At 42.5% G+C, this 14,184-nt stretch overlaps 1 long non-coding RNA gene across 8 annotated transcripts in view; it reads right to left on the bottom strand.

The window, feature by feature from the left end:
- Positions 1–14,184, bottom strand: part of LOC126505954 (uncharacterized) — a 48,707-nt gene that overhangs the window by 16,826 nt on the left and 17,697 nt on the right. For 2 of the 8 annotated variants that reach the window (XR_007593028.1, XR_007593025.1), the window contains 4 exons: positions 9,897–10,121; positions 9,450–9,622; positions 5,419–5,539; positions 3,508–3,640 (listed from right to left, as the gene is read on the bottom strand). This is a non-coding gene — a long non-coding RNA (uncharacterized lncRNA). Of the gene's footprint in view, positions 1–3,507; positions 3,641–5,418; positions 5,540–9,449; positions 9,623–9,896; positions 10,122–10,365; positions 13,819–14,184 lie in introns of all 8 variants that reach the window. The other 6 variants (XR_007593022.1, XR_007593023.1, XR_007593021.1 and 3 more) reach the window with 6 other exon arrangements.

Genomic DNA, 14,184 nt, shown 5'->3' with positions numbered 1-14,184 from the left:
AGGATTGGGAAGTTCAAGGTCACTCCCAGCTAAGTAGTGAGTTCAAGGCCATCCTGGCTTACTTGAGACCTGGTCTTAAGAAAAAAATAAAAAGAAAGAAAAAAGCAGATGGAAACGCTCAGGCTGTATATACCAACGTGTTAGCAATAACTACACCAAAGAGGCAGAATCAGAGGTGACTTGGGGCTATTTCATCATGGTGTCTATCATTTCTAAACATTCTCCCCTAAATGCATATTCTTCGAGCAACCCAGAGCATAGTACTTTCTCCTCCTGGCTTGTCTGCAGTTATCAATAGTAGGTAACATCCTGGATAGGGTGCTGGAAAGGAAGAAAAAGGACCATGGACCACAGGGCATTTAAATGCTCTGAGTCTCTGCCGCTCCTTACTCTGATTACCTTGTCCTTCCTCATCTCTTATCAGAATGTTTGCAGTCTCCAGTGCTATTTTATTGGCTCCTCCTGTGAGTGACAGGCCAGAGTGTCCCAAGAATCCTTAATGTATTTTGTGTCAGGGGCCTGTGGGTCAGTAAGGTTATTAATAAACAGTGTCTCTTGTTCTAATTTTGCCTCTCCGCCTTGCTTCCCCTGCTGTCCCGCTTTTCCTTTCGTTTCTCTTGTCTGATCCCTTTCCCCTCCTCCCTGACATTAAGCATTCGGCATTTTTTATTTTAGCTCAACCTTTGGCATTTTTTTCCCATCATGCTTTGTGGATGCTGCCTGTCCTGCTACGTTTTCAGGGAGAACTTAATTTTTAAGAAAATGCTTGATGTCCTAAATCAATTTGCAGCAGCTAGTACACTCCTGTGATATTACAAGCAGGGGAGAATGAAGGGACACCAAAAATTGGGGCAAAACATGAACAAAAAGCAGGAGGGTACCTTATTTTTCTCGAGGATTTCTCTTAGGCTAGATGCACAAAAAAATCAGGCAGAACTTGAGAGTCTAAGTAAACATGTATGGATGTGAGGTGAGAAGCGGAGTACAGATTTCTTCTTTAATATTTTTCTGCTCGGTTGATAAGATATAACTAAAGAACTTAGCATCACTTGTGAACTTGGCATTGTTGGCATTGCATAGATAGTCTTAGAGAGAGGTTCGTCAACTTTACCTCTCATTTAGAGGTTGATCTCCTGAATTTATGGTCAGAGTAAACCTGCCTTTTTGTTTTAAAAAAATATTAAGTACATTTTATTTATCTTATTTATTTAGCTTGTGAGTGGGGTTGCGAGGGGCACTCATGTCAAGCACATGCACAGGAAGGCTAAAGGACAGTGTGCAGAAGTCAGTTCTCTATTTCCGTTTTGTGGATCCTGGGGATTAGAATCCTGTCAATAGGTTTGGCGGCTTTACTTGCTGAACCATCATGCTGGTCCATGGGTTCTATTCCTGCTGGCTTTATTATACAAATAGAAATGGCCACATTACGATCACCAATCTCTCTTTGTCTCTCTCTCTGTCTCTCTCTGTCTGTTTCTCTCTCTCTCTCTCTCTCTCTCTCTCTCTCTCTCTCTCACACACACACACACACACACACACACACACACACACTGAAAGTGCCTTCTGCAAACATACTAGTTTGAGTGATTACTTTCGTTTTTAAAAGAAATGCATGTCCGCATGGCTGTTCACCAACCATCTAAAGGACGAACGGTGCAGCCAATTTTGCTGTCAACAGCTACAGTGTCCACCCCCAGTCTTTGTAGACATACCGTTCATTACCTGTAGAACCAGCATCCTAAATCAACCATTGGTGGGGGCTATGAAATAAAATAGTCTATGAATGTGTACATGGATACCGTATATTCTAAGTGAAGAAGCTTAACCTTCCTAGTCTCACAGAGCCCTGTAGGATTCTATTGAACTTTATGGGCCCTTCTTGGAACGGTATTGTCAACATGCAAAGTAAGATGCATATGACTTTTGTTTTAGACAAACACATAACATCTTTAACATTTAGAAATGTAAAGCACCTTTGTCAAAATTTCAGATAAACTGTGATTAGATATTTGTATATCTAATACCAAAATATAATAGTATATTTGATAACTCTTTTCACTTTGAGATAATGTTTTAAAGATTTGTTTCTATTTTATTTGTATGGGTGGGGGATAAATGTATATATGCTACGTATGTGCAGTGGCCATGGAGGTCAGGAAAGGGCATTGGAACCCCTGGAACTGGAGTAAAAGATGGTCGTGAGCTGCCACGTGGGTGCTGGGAACCAAACCTGGGTCCTCTGCAAGAGCAGCAGGTACTCTAACCTCTGAGGCATCTCTGCAGCCTCTTGAAAATAGTCTGAATCGCCACCGAAGTGTGGTATATGAGTCCCGATGATCTCTATCAGTGATGGAGTCCCGGGTACTAAAGTACAGCTCTATTGATTCCCTGTGATATCTGAGGCAAATGTTTCACTTTAGCCGCTTTGTAAAAATCAATGTGTGATTGTCTTAAAATCTGTTTATTTAAAAAAATAAACCTGATCCACGGGGGGAGGGGGGGGGGGAAAGAAATACATGGTTGCATCTGTGAAGAGAACTCTCCAGGAGTTGCCTGTGCCGGTTTCCCTTAGCAATGATCAAGCAGAACTTTCCTAAAGGAAACTGCGCAAAATGCCTATGGTTCTATGTTGGATTATTCATTTCGGTTTTTTTTTTTTAAATGAACTCTGTCCATTTTAGAGTCAAGAACCCAGCGTTTTTTTTTTTTTTTTTTTTTTTTTTTTTTTTTTTTTTTTTTTTAAATGTGACTGTTTCAGCTGTTTCTGGTCAAGGCCTGGAGTCCACAGGTGGCGGGACAAGGAGAAAGAGGGTGGTGAGTATCCAACTACAGTTCTTAACGCTCCAGGGACAAGGTTGCTTGTGAAAACTGGCAACTTTTTTGTTCTCCTTCAGCCTTTTTAACACGCGGCCAGGTCTCTCTCTTTAGCCGGGCCTTCTGTGGTCGGGACTGAACTGGAACTGAATGTATTCTGCCGAAAACTCCCACGGAAGCCCCTCCACGGCGGAGTCGGTGGGGAGCTGGGTGCGTGTAAGCTCAGAAGATCTTGGCCCGCTGAGTGTAATAGCATCTCTGCCCTTGGAGATTATGGGTATGATATGGGTGAGTGTAATGGATAGGGCAGTCTGTGTACAACTTTCAAATGACTTGCTACACCCCTTTCAGGTGGCTGCTGTCAAAAGCATTAGCGCGTTCCACACACAACAACTGTGTATCGTGTTCCCTGTGGCCTCTGCTTCCATGGCAAAGATCCTCCCAGGCCGCACAGCAGGTGAGAACATGGGGGTGGGGGCGGACCTACTAAACACATACAAGGGGGTCTCATTCTTTGAGCTGCGCTGTATTAATAGAGAAATACCCAACCTGTACCTAAATTAGCAAGGACGGGAGTTCAACAAGATCCGCCTGGGAAGGCTGTCTCCCACAGACCAAAATGTCTAGCCTGAGGAGAACTTGATTTAGCTCGCAGCTGTGACGCAAGGGAGCATTGTACTGCCACGGACTTACTCAGGAACTCCCAGTGTGGCCGCTTCGCTGGTGGTGTTTATGGAGAGGACAGAGCAGAGCCGCCCACGTGGTAGATGACACTTTGAACAGTTTTCTTCCAGGAATTTTTTTTTTAAGTGAGTCTTCCTATGGCCTAGAAATGTACAACGTTTAAGCAAAATGAAGATCTGCAAACGACTAGCATTCTCGTTCAGGTCTTTTTCATGTTAAAAATACCTAGCATTTTTGCTCAGCCTGCTACAGGCACAGACTGAGCCGAATGCGTTTCTCCCTCTCTGAATTCAGACTGGACTTGCAAGCAGGACTTTTCTGGTTTCCTTAGCCGAACAGAAACACAATATTTTAGCCTTGATGAAGATCCTCGGTTTGAGGCTGGGAACATAGCTCAACGGTAGAGCACTTGTCTAGCTAGTACAGGCCCCCACTGGTGCTATCTCACAGGGAAAAAAATTTACCATGGAGGCGGCCCAATATTCAATATATACACTGCTCTTTCCATGGCCAAGATTAACTCTTAGTTATTACTTTTTTAAAATTTTCTTTCCTATGAGTGTGCGTGTGTGTGTCCATGCACATGAGCCATAGTGCATGTGTGGATATCCAAAAATAACCCATGGGAGTCTGTTCGCTTCTTGCACCATGCTGGTCCCAAGTTGAGCCAGCAGTAAACACCGTTACCTTCTGAGTTGTCTCTCTGGCCCAAGAGTGATGGATACAGTGATTGATTGGGTGGTTGGTTTATTTGTTTGTGTATTAACACACTGAATATCTGTTAGCATTAGAAACTACTGAGCTGAGTAGATTACCTGTTGCTATCATTATGGAAATTATTTGTTCAAAAGCTCAGCCTATTGACGGCAAATACGTTTCTTCAGCTTTCAGAAGATAGCTGTAAACAAGACGGTGACCTCACTCTTAGGTTTCAGTCTCAATTCATCTGACCTTTATAATAAATAATGCACATCATGTATGTACGTGTTTCGTATGTGTTAATTCATTTGATTATTAAAATAACTGTAGACACTACTTCTACCGGTATCTCATTTTACAAACGAAGAAACTGAGTCCCACATAAATTAGGATGCTCACACACATGGTGTATCGGCAAGGCTAGCATTTAGATCCAAGCAAATCTCACTTTGGAAAATATTCTGTTAAGCACCACTTAAGAGCAAACAGAATCAATGTGTGTTTTTTTTTTTTTTTTTTTACCATAAAAGCACTGGAAATGCCAGAAACCCCGATAGGCTCCAAATTTAGTTCAGTAATTGAGCAAAACTATGGGGGAAAATTAGTGTTAGTCAGTCGGTAAAGCAGCAGCAGATGAGAGTGATAGATTCTAGAAGCTCTCAAAAGGCCAGAGCAAACCGAAATTTAATGGGGATAAACATGAAACATCCTTAAAAGCATTAAATCCCCTGTACATGCCCAAGTTGATTGGCATCTGACTCCAGGATGCGGGGGTTCTTCCCCATGAGAGGCTCTGTTTAAAGCCAGTAATGGCACACTGTCTGTGACAGTCACAGAAGTTCTGAGTGTTTTGTCTTTTTCACTAGCCCTCTTAAGGTACTCTGGCAACCCAGGCCAACTCAGGGAAGGTGGAGGTCTAGCTCTAGGGGAGTTAGGGAGTGGACCCAGTGAAACAAAAGTAGTGGGGTGAGGGGTGTGTCTGTTATTCTTAAATACTGGAAATTTTCTCCTAGGGAGAAGCAACTCTGATGGCTCTGAGGTTAGAATCCAACCCAGTGTGACTTCTGCTCCCATATACAATCAAAGCCTTCAAAACACAAGCTATTGGAAGAATGGGGACTCTAGGACAGGAAACTTCCCCCTCTGTCTCCCTAGTGGCTGTGGTCCAGGCCTTCATGCATGTATGTCACCTGCTTGGAATCTGCAATTCACAAACTCTACCTTCATTTCCTTGACCAGCCGTCTATCTCCAGAACTCTGGCTTCAGCAGGAACCTGAACAATGTCCTCCAAGCCTCCACCCACGGGTAAGTGTCCGCACCTTCTTCATTCTGTGATAGAACCTTAAATCCAAACAAAAACATTACTTCAAGATTGTCTGTCCTCCAGGTAAGGGAATATTAGCATGCCAACTAACCACGTAGAGCTATAGATGTTATCTCTAGTGTCAGAGGGAATCCCTGCTGCCATCAGAGCAGGCACGTCGGCAGGGTCCACCTTAGCATCGCTCCACAGCAACTTGGTCCTAACCTTATTCTAGGAAATTGGTCTGGTCCCCAGTGGCCACCCTATCATTTAGCTGAGCGCTTACTATCATTTCTAAGCTAATTTGGAAGCTAATTGTGAGTGTCAGAGGCTCTGACATTGTCGAAAATGGGAAATGGTTGAGATAAGCCAGGATCAGGGAAATTCAACATAGAAGAAGATGGGGTCTTGTAGCCAGTTTCGTGTTAAGGTGTGAAGGGGTGGAGTGGCGCTGTCTCTTAGTTGCCCTCAGGGTCACTGGATGATGGGACCAGAATGCCTCCAAGAGTCCACGCCACAGGGTCAATCTAAGTTCTTTATATCGGGATTTATTTTTATTAGATTTAATTATGTATGTGCACGTCCGTGCTGTAAGAGGATATGTGCACCTGTGTGCACGTGCCTGCAGAGGGCATAGGCTTTGGAAACCGCTCCTAGAGTTGGATTTACGGGCAGTTGTGAGCTACTATCCCACGTGGGTGCTGGGTTCCCTCGCGGAGCAAAAAGCTCTCTTCCTCACTATAACCCATCCCTCCAGGTCCTCGTCTAAGTCCTTCTAAAGGATTTCAGAGGACTGGGGAGGTGGCTCAGCAGATAGCGTGCTTGACTAATTCCCATGTAAAAAGGTGGGTGCACTCTTAGAGTAAGATGGGCAGAAGAATCACCCAAACATCTAGCCAGCAGTACAGAAACAAGAGAGACCCTGTATCAATGAGGCAGAACATGAGAATCTATCCCAAAAGGTTTTCCCCATTCATATTCTCTCTCTCTCTCTCTCATCTCCCCCACCCCCACCCCCCCGCCACAATATCTGAGACAGAGTCACACTATGTAACAATGGCTAGCCTGGAACTTGCTGGGTAGACGAGACAGGCTGTGAAATAACTGAGAAGTGTCTGTCTCTGCCCCCAGAATGTTGGGATTGAAGCTGTGTGCCACCATGCCTAGACCACAAAGTTGCTGGCTTTGAGGCGGGGGGGGGGGGGGGGGGGGGGGGGGGGGAGAGAGAGAGAGAGAGAGAGAGAGAGAGAGAGAGAGAGAGAGAGAGAGAACTTTAGAAAAAAGACCCCAGCCCCTACCTGTGGTTATTTTCAATTTACCAGCCTACCAATAGGATTTAGTGTGATCTGGCTTAAACGATGCACACAGGCATTCTGACCACAGGTGAAACTGTGTCTGCCTCCTCAGCCCTGCTCCAGTTGGCAGACTGGCTCTTGTAAGATGGGCACCCCTCATTCTTCACACCTTCTTCACCTCTGTGGACATTTCAACAGGCAAGGGCAAGCCACTAGCCTCAGGATTATGTCAAGGAAAGATAAGTAACTTCAAACGATTTTGAAAGCACCAGAGTTCTGAAAAACAAGTACATTTTGTACTCTGAAGAGTTTAGACCGAATGTTCTAGAAGATTCTATTTTGGTCAAGATAGCTATATTTGCTAAGCATAGTGGTGGTCATGTTCTGAGCACTTGGGAGGCAAAGGCAGTCAGATCTCTGTGAGTTCAAAGTATACCTGGTCTGCATAGCAATTTCCAGGCCAGCCAATGCTACATAATGAGACCTTGTCTCAATAATAATAATAATAATAATAATAATAATAATAATAATAATAATAATAATAATAATAATATCTCCAATTTGCTACCATTTATTTCTAGGCACACTCTGTTTGGCACAGTCTTCATGGTGATAATAGTACTACCTACCCTTGGCCACTGACTAATCTGTAACGTCTTCAAAAACAAAGTTAAATCAAAGTGTTGTGGTCATTAAACAAAAGATGGCAGGAGACTACTATACCTAATTTCTTTTGCCAATGATCAGTTTTGAGGAGCATCAAGCCAAAAATCCACACCCTGACACAATACTCACTGCACTGAGTGATGAACCCATGTCATCACTACAGGGGACCTCTGTGTCATCTCCTTTACCTGGAAGACAATAGTTTGTGACCTACTTGCTGGATATCTCAGGCAAGGGACAAGAGGGCTTTTTCTACCTGCCTTTCTCTGGTCAGACACAGAGGTCAAGGGGGAAGACAACGTCAGTCTGGAGTTCCTGCCGGTTACATTCTCCAGCTTGTGGACCAGAGCCAGAGGGCCCTGGGCTACAAAGTGTAAACAGATTTCTGTGGCCTCCTAATCTAGGTAATTGGTCCCAAATGCTGTTACCCCTTTCCAGATAGAAGTGTTGCGTGCTGTTTTAAAAAATCTGGAACTTTTCTCAATTGACAGAGAACAGTTTGGAGTGTGAATTCAGTCTGTTCCTCAACTCTAAGGTCCCTGGAAACCACCAGGTAGATACACAGGAAACACAGAAGCCTCTTTGCAGAGTTCCACCATATTTTCTTATGTTCATCCCCTCTCTCTTTGGTCCCCCATCGTCACGAGTGGAAGGAAGCATGTTTAATCTACATGAACAGATTTGGCTGAGTCTCGCAGAGTGAACACCACCTGCAAGACAACAGGCAGGTTTCCGAGCAAGACAGAACTTCAACCCAGAATAATATATTGTTACCAGTGTGCACCATCATGACATCATGACGCTAGCCTAAACCAGCTGTTCCCTGACGTCATTTTCAGGCTAAAATTATGCCTCTCATGTTCTGTGAGGACAGCAGTCCTGGCAAAAGATTGGGATGGTCTCTTTCGTGATTTAAGCTGTCTTGTAGAGGGCAGGCTACAGAACCTCACAAAGGCCTCTACAAAGCAGAGACAATTACATATACCTTGCCCATTCAGTGGAACATTAAAAGAGATAGAAGTTATGGGCCATAAGAGATATAAGGACACTTCATGTATTACCATATGATACAAAGCATTTGCATAGCAGATTTGGTAGTGCAGCTACCTATGAAACACAAGAAATGAAATTTTCTTTATGCTGGGAAATCTTTAGCTTAGAATTCAATATGAAAAAGCTATAAATAAATAAATAAACAGCATAGCTTTTTTTGTATCTCTCAAGTCAGTAACAAAAGCTCAGAGTGCCTTTAATTTTTCTTTTTCTTGTTTTCTTTCTTACTTTCTTTTTCTTTCCCTCTCACGCCTTCCTTTTTGCTTCTTCAAAACTTCCCTTGTCACATTTTTCTGTTAATTATCTCCAGAACATGTAGTCAAAGTCTCTGCTAATCATTGCTTAGGAGGAGACTGCTCTTTCGCTTCTCTTCATCTTTGATTCCAAGTCAATGTCTTGACTTTTTCTTCAAATTCCATTCTATTTCTCAATCCTCTCTCTCTCTCTCTCTCTCTCTCTCTCTCTCTCTCTCTCTCTCTCTCTCTCTCTCTCTCTCTCTCTCTCCTATATCTAATTCAACTTGTCAGATAGAAGACCAGAGATTTGTGGGAGGACTGGGAAACCCCTACCTTCTGACCTGAGAGACCAGAATATGAGACAGGACACACTCTCCTCTCTTTGGGTTCCCCCCCCCCAGAAAATGTTATCGGTGCTTCCTATTGCCTTTAGTTGTCCAGAAATTGGAAGTTCACTCCCATGCATAGTCTACAGCCATTCATTTCTCCAACAATATGATTACATTTTCTCTTGACAAGCAGTCTAGCACTAGACATATTGGATCTAAGCACGGAGACACAGAATGGGACATGCTGGATCCGGTCATTTTTATAAACAGTGTGACCTTGAGCAGCTTGGATAGCATCCCCAATCGTCATCACCTGAAGAGTGGAAGTCGTAACACTTTCCTGACATCCGAGGTAAAAAACCAAGTTACCTTAATGCACAGCTTAACACAGGGCCTGGGCTCATGAAGCGTCCTTCAGATGTTAGCTGACAATTTTTCATTCATGTTCTCTTTGCTGAAAACTGCTCTGTTGACTGGAGGTTTTGCTCTATGGCAGAAAGATCACCTGAGGTGTGCAAAGTCCTGGGTTCCAGTCCTCGTATCTCAGAAACAAACAAACAAAAAAAAGACAAGATTATTTACCAACTCAAAGGCTAGAACTCTCTCTCCTGTTCTTCCCCTTTGGCTGTTTCCATACACATCACTGAAAGTTCTCTTCTTCTACTGTCCTTATCTTCATCTCCAGATGAATTTCAGGAAAGAAAAACTAAGACAGACATTCTAAAAACACCTTTCAGTTCCGTCTAGCCTAAGCTAACTTCTATTCATCTTTGGCTCAAGGTTTCCTTGTGAACCCAAACAGGAACTGCAGCTTACCCCAAAGGCAGTGAGTTGAGGTACGGGTATTCCCACGCTTGTTTACATTTTAATGCCTCCCTCTTCCACTTTCGAATGCTGGAAGGTTAAAGATTTGTGGTTTTCCTGGGCACCAATTGAGATCTGGTAAGTCCATCTGAATCTTGCTTTGAGTTTGTCATTTGAATGAACTCACATTTCATAACGCTAACCCTTGCGTTTAGAGCATGTCTGCTATCTTCACCTCTGTTGATTCAAAAAAAAATATAATAGCTTCAGGAAAATGTGAGAGGCACTTTATTTAAACAGTGTGCAGAATGCTTGCATCCCCTTGTCTCGATAGTAAATATAATTTCATTTTTACTATTAGCAAAATATGTTTCATGGCACGTGTTTCAGTGAGGACTGCCGCCAAATCTCTCTCATTATTTACAGTTGCTTTTATTCATCAAGACATTCCAAGTTGACTAGATGATAATTTGCGATTTACCTATTTCTCTCGACCTTTGCAGGTCATCAGTACGCCATTGCTGATCCCAGGCTCTGCTAAACTGTGACTGTAACATCAAACTTGTATAAGTTAATCTTCCCTCCTCTTTTACTTCTTATTCCTCTAGAGAGCAGAAGCCCAGACTTTAAGCTAATTTCCTCCAATCATGTGCCAGAGGTTTGGGAAGATCTAAAGGCAAATCTTTGACATCCGAATGATAGGTTCACCGTTACTGATTGATGAGCTTCTGCACATAGGCGATTACTGGCCAGTAGAAAGAAACGGCTTCTGCCATAAACAATGAGCAAGAGTGAGTTTGGAGAAAAGGGTACCTCTTCTGTCTATAGGAAGAGGGAACGCATACTTCCAATTTTTGTTGTATCATACGACAAAATACTCTTAAGTAACACACGTGCAGCTTAGTACATCAACCATCTCTGAAAAGATTACTTCCCTAAAACTGCAAGTTTGACTAAATGAAAGTTTTGCTGTTAAATTACACTGAAAATCTATTTCTTTATTTCGCCAGACAAAGTTATTCTAGGATAATTCTTTTCTTAAGAAATGTACACTATATAAAGATCCCGGCCACCAAAATGCTTCTGGTACCTTTTTCAGAAACTGACTATATTTCTTACCATTTAAAAATTAAAACCTAAAAACACAGAAGTCACGGGTTCTTTCTTCTGATCTATAGTCCCAAAGTACTGTCCATAAAAATAAAGTTTACGATGTCTTTGAGGATCCCAAAGAACTCAAGTCAAGATTTTTTTGGCTCAAAAAGAAAGCCATTTTGATATTCAAAAATTTGGCCTCTCTTAGTCAATCCCCAGAAGGGGAAAAAAAAATAAGCTAATCTTAGTAAGATGGTAAATTGAAGGGACTTGCTCTTCTAACTTGATCCTCGGTCATGTTTTAAAATATGATCAAAACAGTAAAGACTGGGAAAAGACATTGGAAGTTTCAAAAATAACTCCAAATAGAAAAGTTGAGTCTTCCTTTAAGGAACTGTTCTGTGTCCACATTAGAGACTGACAAGGATTTTGGTGAAATAGCTGCAGCATTTTCTCTGTCCGTGTCTTCTGTGTAGCAATCAAAGACATGCACTCAGCATGCTAACAGGGCTACCGGATCTGTGCACACAGGACTGAGCGTCAGGTTTTCTGCTGGTCAAGTACTCCAGGTGTGATTCTGGAGGGCAAACCAGAACGCAGACATAGCTAACAGAAACGGGCAAAAGACCCGTGGCACATACAAGCCACATGCGCTACCACGCATGTCCAAAAGCGACAGGGCTCTCTGCTCTAGGTCCTTGATAACTCAGGCATGTTGTGAGCTCTGGAAAGAATTTTAATCTACATGGCTTGAAAATCAAGGCCTTTTAAACATGCCGCATACAATGTGTGATGGTCATCGCTAAGACCGCTGCTGCTCCATTATCCTTGTCCATTTGGAATGAATGAGGCTAATTAATTTCAGGCTATACTTGATGAGGTCAGCACCATACGAGGGGTGCGTGCTAGACATTGCTAATCTCTTTCAGCTGAGAGTGATGAATTAAAGATGAAGCATGCCTTTGCAGGCCTAATTTAGAATGTATATCAAAAAAAAAAACCTACAGCAAATAATACTATCCCCCATAACAAAGGAAAACTTGTTCTCTCAGGCTCCTGGACTTGTGTTGATTTAAAGACATTTTCGGTCCTCTTTGGACTTCCAGCTGTGGTTGGGAGAAGCCTCCCTAGAAAAATCAAGCCATCTCTCACACGCAGCCACGGGGACAAAAGGTGGGATTAAAGGGAAGAAAGAAAGAAAATAAAAACAAAATACAACAATCAGGTTTTGATCCCCTGTGTATTAAAATTCCACCTACATATTAGGCAGAGACCCTCTTTTTTTTCCCCCCCCAGAACTACCAGACAAACAAAGATTTCAAATTAGGATACCTGTATTCAAGTCCAGGCCACCCAGCTCTGCTGGGATGTTTCAAGTAAATGTGCTAAATGAGGCAGCCTGGGTTTTTTGTTGTTGTTGTTGTTGGTGGTGGTGGTTTTATGTATGTAAGTGACTGAGTGTGTGTGTGCATATGTGTGTGTTATGGTTTTTTTTGTTTTGTTTTGTTCTGTTTTAAAGCAGATATCCTGATGAGGCTTATTAGGTTTTTCCATGTCTCAATTTTAAAAGCCAATAGAGATTGGCCAGGTAGATAATGTGATACCTTTTATTAAGCCAAGGAAAGAAATTGTAATACAGACGCCTCCAGGCCAAAATGTTTTTATGAAAGTTAGTGCTGAGCCAACTTCCGGGGTTGTAAAATGGAAGGTGCTCCCTTCTATACACGCGCTAAAGAGAAGAAAGAATTAGTCACGATTTCTCAAAGGTGGCTGTTATAAGTCCCGAAGCAGAGTAAGGAAGGAATTTTAGCCCAGACATTGGCAAGAAAAAAAAAAGTGTCTGGGCATATCAGAAATGAGAACCGCTTACAAGTTACTACTGTGAATGCTTGGGATTTCTAACTGGTGGCCAAGCCAGCTCCTGACTTTAGGTCCCAGTAGCTCTCATTAGAACAAGCCGCTTCAAATTACATCTAATCTACACGATGAATCAATCTTTCATCCCTTTAATTGCTTCTGAAAATATTTATATTTCTTAATAATGCACATTTTGTCTTGTAACTTCTGATTAAACCCAGACGGGCGTTCCCCAAGCAGGCAGTGACCAAGCAAAGACAATTTGGGACGGGAAGGAAAGGGAAGGTTTTCTTGCTGGAAACCATCAGAGGAGAGCTGAAATAAATAGCAATTGGGCAGAGTACTGCTGCTGCGATCTAATAGAAAGTAAAGATTCATTTTTACTTGTTCATTTTTGCACACAGGGTCTCCTGTAGCCCTGGCTAACTCGAAGCTTGCTATGCGGCTGAGCGTGACCTTGAACTGCTGATCTGTCTGTCTTCACCTTCTGAGAACTGGGATTGCAGGTGTGTAGTACCAAATTCATTCTTACTGTAGGATTGATTATTAGTTCTGGCTATCCAACTGATTAGCTTTATAAGTGTCGCAAGAAATAATTGTGATAGAGACTTGGAAAAAATTCCACATTACAATCAGTTCACAACTCACACAAAGTATCATATCACAGAAACAAAATCCCAGCACTAGGGTGGCAGAGGCAGAGGCAGGAGGATCTCTGTGATTTCAAGGCCAGCCTGGTCTACAGGCCTTCACAGAGAAACCCTGTCTCAAGTCCCACCACCATTCAAACAAAAAAGTTATAATGCAGAAATAGCCAGAGGACCAAATAAATATACTCGTTGAATAAGAAGCATGACAGGACAACAATACCATGTTGTCAAAGTGGTATTGATTCACAGTTTGGGGACCAAGAGAAAAGGTGTTCCATCTCAGTGGTTTCAGTCTCCCATGCTGCTACAGACCTCGAGTCCTCTTAATTCGCCTGGAAAACAGCCAGAATTTTAAATTATATGATGCTCTAAGCAACCTTCCCTGCTTCAAGTCCAGTCAGCCCACTCTAGCAGAGAGTTCAAACAACTGAAGTTCAATATGTAATTTTACCATATTAGACCTGGTATCTTCAGGAGGCCCAGAGTGGAGGGTCATGAATTTGAGGCCAGTCTGAACATGAAAATCAAGATAGACAAACAGGAAGAGGGGAATGAGAGGGAAGGAAAGGAGGGAGGAAGGAAGGAAGGAAGGAAGGAAGGAAGGAAGGAAAGAAAGAAGGAAGGAAGGAAGGACATTGTCCCTTTACCAAATGGCTACAGCTTCTTGTTTATTTTCTAAACTATATATATATACACAT

The sequence above is a fragment of the Alexandromys fortis genome, unplaced genomic scaffold, assembly GCF_014885135.2.
Source record: "Alexandromys fortis isolate MF-2015 unplaced genomic scaffold, M_Fortis_MF-2015_v1.1 scaffold_67, whole genome shotgun sequence".
In the NCBI taxonomy this organism is placed as follows: Eukaryota; Metazoa; Chordata; class Mammalia; order Rodentia; family Cricetidae; genus Alexandromys; species Alexandromys fortis.
The sequence above is the reverse complement of the archived record's forward strand: the minus strand, read 5'-3'. Positions and strand labels throughout refer to the sequence as shown.